The sequence below is a fragment of the Schistocerca serialis genome, chromosome 5, assembly GCF_023864345.2.
Source record: "Schistocerca serialis cubense isolate TAMUIC-IGC-003099 chromosome 5, iqSchSeri2.2, whole genome shotgun sequence".
Classification (NCBI taxonomy): domain Eukaryota; kingdom Metazoa; phylum Arthropoda; class Insecta; order Orthoptera; family Acrididae; genus Schistocerca; species Schistocerca serialis.
The window spans coordinates 500,254,673-500,261,934 of NC_064642.1; positions in this window are offsets into that span (position 1 = coordinate 500,254,673).

The window sequence follows — 7,262 nt, forward strand, 5'->3', positions numbered from 1 at the left end:
TCAGCTCTGAGCAAATGAACAAAGTTAACTAGCTGACAATAATTATAGTTCTGCAGTCTTATCTCAAGCTTATTCTCTTAAAAAAATTATCAAAATATATATATTCTCTTCGCTTTCAAATGTATACATCTCATTCATCCTTGCTGTCCTTTACAGTCTATCTTTCTTCATCCATCAGATACAATCACAAGTCTTTACAGCATTATTAATTGCTAACTACGTCCAATTACCCGAAGGCAAAACTGTGCGACGAAGATATCAAAGACTGTTTACTAGTGACTTAACTTGCTCTCTTTCTTATGTGCACATAAATGACACATAAAAATCAAAATGACTTGACCGTCTTATAATAAAAACATATATACTCCGCCGATAGCAAGTATATGTTCACTACCAGCTGGTAGTGAACATGAATACTTGTGATCGGCGCACTATAGTTAAGTTTATGTTTGTACTAATACTTTTACATTTGGCATGTCAATGTGTAGCGATTTTCATGGTAGAGGTAAGTGCATATGTAGTGTGAAGTGATTTGTAACATGATGGATAATATTCTGTAAATATTCAAAAGCATAAAATCCGATGATAGCATAGCTCAGTCGAAACCGGTCATCCAATAAAATGCATTTTAGCGATCTTAGCTCGTGAAGGTTTCTTCACCTACCACGCACTGTAGATCACCCTCAGACTGACCGTGTCAGGAATGTACGATAAATATTGAGTTACGTTTTAAGCATAAATATTTCTCTATTTCAATAGCACAAAGTTTACATTGCATTAAAAGAAAAGTGTCAGAAGTTAATTCGCTAATCATTTCATCATGAACAGTTGCCAAATGATAAAAATAACACCGGTTTCCTTTTTACCTTCTGACGGGCCCCACTCCGCGTCTGGGAGCGCAGCTTCCTGTGGCCCGCATCGGACAGCGGAAGAGCCAGGATAATTCCGCAGCACGCTACGATATATTTCCGCATCTAGAAAAGCGTAGCTTTAGCCGCCTAGTCACCACTAACGGGTTCTGGATGTATATAACTTACAAAGAGACAAAGGAGCAAATCAAGCTGTGGAAGCGTATGGACTCACCAGTGTCATTGAAGGCGAAGACATAGCCATCGTTCGGAAAAGTGATGCTGAGTAGTTTTTTGTAGTGCTACGATAATGCGCTAGCAGATCCCGATCATTGGGGGCAAACCGTCACAGGAGTACAGTACCGAAATCTCTCGACAAGGTTACAGCAGGAAGTTAAGACGAAGGGTCAAGGGAAGCTGTCCAAGGGGGGTATTTTAGATTCATAACAGCGCCCCAGTCCATTCTTTACAGGATAAAACGTGTGATCCAAATTTTGCCTCGCTCCCGGTAATCTCCTGAGATGACCCTTGGTGACTTCTTCCTCTTTTCTCAGATGAAGAAAACGCTGCGCGGAAGGCATTTGCACAATGACGAGGAGGCAATTTTTGAGGTGACGTTTCCCTGACACCAAAATTGCGAACTTCTGCAAACTAAAGCCTCCGCCAAGTCATCGATCAGTAGGAAAAACGTATCGCATTGAAGGACGAATATCTGGAGGAATACATTAACTCGAATACTCTTCAATTCACATCTTAGTTCTTAGTAGAGGGTTCAGCTAGTCACTTTCAGATTGTTTCTCTGTCGTTCCAGTTTCGGGGAAAGGACGACTTAAATGTTTTCATACGACCTCTTATTTTATTACAATGATCGTTTTTCTCTACGTAGGTGAGAGCGGATAAAATATTTACACATTCAGAGAAAAAGTTGATGGGAATTTGGTGGAAAGATCTCGCGGCAACGAGAAACACCTTTGTTTTAACGATTGCCAACCCAACTCGCGTATCATATCCGCGACATACACTTCCCATGTTTGCGAAATTACAACACGAGCTGCTCCTCACTGAACGGTTTCGATGTTCTCCATAAATTCCATACCACGAAACAATATTCCACAACAGAACGGACAGTTGCAGGGATCAGTCTCTTTACTAGATTTTTCACATCTTCCATGTGTTTTGCCAATAAGACACAGTCTCTGGTTTGCTTTGCGCAGAACATTTTCTATTCGTGCGGCGCTCCTATTTTAGTTGTTCCTAATTGTAAGCGCTAGTTTTTAGTTAAAGTGACAGCCATGCAACTTGTGTGATTTATCACGTAACCGAAAATTTAACGTATTCCTTTTACAAAATCAAATTATATTAATGTGACCACCAGTCAAGAGTCGGAATAACTACCTTTTGCAACGCAGACGTACAGGTAGAGTGTCAATAAGGTTCTGGAAGGTACTAATAGGGACGTAGGGCCATTCCGAATCCAGCGTCGTGGCCAGTTGTGGTAGGTTTCACGGTCGTGGTGGTCCCACAGGTTCTCGATCGGATTTAAATCCGGCGAGAGTGGTTCCGGCCAGCTGGAGTGGCCGTGCGGTTCTAGGCGCTACAGTCTGGAACCGAGCGACCGCTACGGTCGCAGGTTCGAATCCTGCCTCGGGCATGAATGTGTGTGATGTCCTTACGTTAGTTAGTTTTAATTAGTTCTAAGTTCTAGGCGACTGATGACCTCAGAAGTTAAGTCGCATAGTGCTCAGAGCCATTTCAAGAGTGGTTCCGCGAAGATATGGTGCCCAGGGGAGTACGTTAGAATCATCCTCGTGCCACGAAGCTACGAGATGTGTGACACGTTGCATTGTCTTGGTAGTAGATGTCATCGCACCAGGGAAAAACAAGCTGCTTGTAGGGGTGGACATGGCCCCAAAGAATAGTTGCATACTTGTGTTGATCCAATGTGCCTTCCAAAATGACGTGATTGCCCAGGGATTGCCGCGGAAACATTCTCCAGACACAACGTTCCCTCCTCTGGACGCTTTTGACGATTGTTGCACGTCCATACAAGCCAAACTGAATTTCTCCGACAAAGCATAATACGTGATTCTTCTGAAAAGGCCGCCTGCCCCGACTCAGTGTACGTCCGGTTGCGTAATTTGTTGACATCGAATGGAGATAAGTAGTAGGACGTCTTTCCTGGCGGTGTTCGTCTGGTATGTAGCTTCGTACGATCATGAAATGTGAACGATACACAGTATGGACAAAAAGAGAATAGAAGTTTTTGAAACTTAGGACCACATAGGAACGTTGAAGATTAGATGCATATTCAGAATAACTGATGAGCAAAAGGCTGACAAAATGAAGGAATCGGTTCATAGGATATATCCGGGGCACCATAGGATTGTCAATTGTCATCAAGGAATTGGTAATGTAGAAGTGTGTGTCTGTCGGGTAGGGGGGGGGGGGGGGAGGTGGAGGTGGCGAGGGTAAGAAATTTTAGAGGGAGACCAAAAGTAAAATGCGAAGGGCGTTCAATAAGTAATGCAATACATTTTTTTCTGAAAGCAGATTGGTCTTATTTAGGATTCCAGTACACCTTATTATTCCCCACTCTTTTGGCTACAAAACCCAATTTTTCAGCATTATTCCCATTAAATGCGACGTACTTTCGCTACCTTACTGGCAGGGCATGTATTCCATCATGGTACCACTCTAATGGTCGACGCCGGTGCCAAAGTCCTGCTGCATCTGTAGTGTTGGCAGAAGAGCCAACACTGTTTTTCTAGAGGAGGCCGAAATGCACGCGTCTAAATACACGCAGACCGGCGTGAGGTCTGGAACAGGATAATGTCTTGAGAATTGCAATAAAGTACGAAAATCTTGTAATACTTAACTTTAATCCACATTTGTAGAACATCGCTCTTGATGGTACATGTTTCACAATATTAATTATCAACTGCTATGGCGCCTTGCTAGGTCGTAGCAAATGTAGCTGAAGGCTATGCTAACTATCGTCTCGGCAAATGAGAGCGTATTTGTCAGTGAACCATTGCTATGAACGTCGGTTGTACAACTGGTGCGAGTGCTAGTACGTCTTTCTAGACCTGCCGTATGGTGGCGCTCGGTCTGCTATCACTGACAGTGGCGATACGCGGGTCCGACGTATACTAATGGACCGCGGCCGATTTAAAGGCTACCACCTAGCAAGTGTGCTGTCTGGCGGTGACACCACAGCATCAGTAACCTCTTCAACATCCACTTACTGCTTCCCGCGAAATGAGAGATCAGGGCTGTAGGGTGGATGAGAAAGGACAGTCCAATGAAGTTTTGTGATCTGCTCTCGCGTCGCAGAGGCTGAGGTGGGAATATCTCACGACGTCCCACAACAAAATCAGCATTTTTTCAACCGAAACTGGCCGAGAAAAAAAATGTGGTTCATTGCTTATTGCACGCCAGTCGTGCAAGAAGAAAGTTCAAAAGAATGTGTCCCGCAGAAGTGACGCAGAGATGAAGAAATTTGCACAGCATATCTTAGCGTGCCGAGCTCCTTCTTTGTGCTCTCAAGGTATTTGCTTTGTCACAGAGGAGGAGGTGTTCGTTTCCATTTTTGTGGCGACAAACAGACTGAAGTTGTTCAATTTCCTGAGGGTAGAACAGTACACTTCAGAGTTGATCGTTGTACCATAATGGAAGGCATAAAACAGTGTAACCCATTCAGAGTCCCGGAAGGCCGTCACCTGCTGAGACTGCGGCTTTGTACTTTTTCTTCGGTGGAGAGGTGGTGTGGCGCCACTGCATGTATTGCCGTTTTGCTTCCAATTCGAACTGGTGAACCAATGGATCTTCGCCTGTAACGATGTGCGACAGAAAATTGTGCCCAATTGCTCACGCGTTACGAGACTGACAGTGACAGACTGTCCTTCATTGTTCTTAATGGTCTTCAGTTGGACGGTGAGGAACCCATCGGGCAGAACCTTTGACTACCCAATTGGTGGACGAGTGTGTCAGCACCGTCAACACAGACGTCCAGTTATGCAGCAAGTTGTTTCATTGTGATCCGTCTATCATTTCGAATGAGAGTGGCAGCACGTTCCAGCATTGCAGGAGTCACAGCTGTGTGCGGCCGGCCGGAAGGCGATGGATGGGACAGGTTTGGGCGATACGGTTGCGACAATGACAGGCACCTAGCCCAGCGACTCAACGTGCTTCCTTTCACTGCTATGTCTCCGTAGACATTCTGCAAGCGACTATAAATATCTACGATGCTCTGGTTTTCCGTCAAAAGAAATTCCACCACAGCTCGGCTTGGAATGCGCCTCCGTTACAGACGCCAATTCCAAGGCTACGTAAGCGCCACCACCAATCAGAACTTCATGAAATTGTAGGGGCTGAGGCGGGAATATCTCACGGTGTCCCACAACAAATTCAGCATTTTTTCAACCGAAACTGGCCGAGAACAAAATGTGTAGCATTTCTTATTGAACGCCCGTCGTGCAAGAAGAAAGTTCAAAAGGATGTGTGCCGCAGTAGTGGCGCAGAGATGAAGACATTTGCACAACGTTTTCCAGCATGGAGAAGTGCTCTCAAAGTTTGTCTGCAACACACATCCCCATTGTTTTCTCGTGGCGCATTGCTCTTTGCTCGGATGGAGCAACTATTGCGTGGCAGGTATCTCAGAGTGACGACAAGGTGTGTTTCGAGGACGGGCATTTCTTAACTATTCAGACTTCTACAACCAACGACTCCGCCAACTCATCAACTTATCCATCGTTGCAAAAAGGCGAATATGTAGAAAATGGCAAACACAATCACCAAATTTCAAAATTGCTTGCCAATAACGCCTCGGGCATAAAACTTTGGAATAGTTAAAATAAACCAATTAGTAAAAAGCTCTTAAAATTACAACCTCTCATTACTAATCTCCATGAACAACATTAACGGTTTAGCCTTTACCTCATCCTTTAGCGACACTGTAAATTCTGTCTGAGTAAAATTATGCCCCTGAGAGTTTTGTTGTCCAACGAGCATACAACTCACGGTCTCCTATTTGTTCATGTCTCACAAAGTAGACTGCAATAGAAGTTTGAAAAGATGTCTGACATCTGAGATACATTGAACGCCGGTTTTCACTGCCTGCTAACATTTCATTTCCTCTGTCTCCCTTAACTGAAGCCTAGTTTGTGTTTTTTTCCCTGATACCTTCATATTTCAAAAAGTATCGCTTGAGGAGCATCATCAGAAACTGTCAGACTGAAACACTTGTTACAGCTACCTCAGCCTCCTATGGATACTGACGACAGGCTTGTAGTCCTCCCACGAGCGAAGCATCGACTAAACATACAAGATGCCAAAGTGATAATTGCAGTCGCCGTAGTAAGAAGTCTTCCGAAGGGTATGCCTACGAAACTCGTTAGAAAATTCCTAATCCGTAGCATGTCATAGACGATTCAGAGCAGTATGAGAGCAGACTACTCCTAGGTCTGCACACGAGCCACACAGTCAGCCTATAAATCAGCGTAACCACACCCCGAAGATCACAGCAACGAGAGTTAACCTGAGTCATTGCGATTTGCGGTGGATTCCCGATATGCATCGTGCAGACGGCGCTATCGTCTGTAACGGCAGCCAGGCATTTGGAGTAGTGACAGAAGGTAAGTTGTGATATTTACGTATTGGTTAGAACAACAACAAGAAAATATGTTTATGACAGAATAGTCGAAGTAGTAGCAGAACGCACACTCTCTTTGATCACGTCATAAATTTACCAAAACAAGAAAAAAGTACCTCTTATTGTTTTTTGTTAGAGGTTACAGCAAGCTTGTGCAAACATCTTGTCTTCAAGTTGCTAAGGAATAAAGTCAGAAAAATTACAAGAGTTACCTGAGCAAAGATAGCAGAAGTGATGATGATTTCGGTTTGTGGTTCGCTCAACCGCGTGGTTATCAGCTCCCGTACAGATTCCAATCGTTTCACGGTCCTGTCTGGCCATGTTCCTGAATGATGACGAAATGATAAGGACAACACAAACACCCAGTCCGCCGACGGAGAGAATTCATGATCCGGCCAAGAATCGAACTCGGGACGCAGTAATCCAGAGGCAGCAACGCTGACCACTGGACCACGAGCTGCGAACGATAATAAAAGTGGAAGCATTTTCGCCTATTTGTTAAAGTTTAAAGCGATAAACTATTTTGCTGTCACATTTTAATTTCAGTTAATTAGAATAACGATGACCCTATTTCTTCTCCTCCTGGTATTCTTTCTGCAGAAGAGAAAATGGTTGTCTTCGTGTTGCTGTCTTAGACACTTTATGGGCGTTGCATTCTGCCTGTTTATGCAAACTTTAAAATCTTTTTATGTTCCTTTATTTTTACCTAAACAAGTTTTGGCATATTTTTCCAGAGTTGTTGGGGTCATAACTTATTGAGGGTT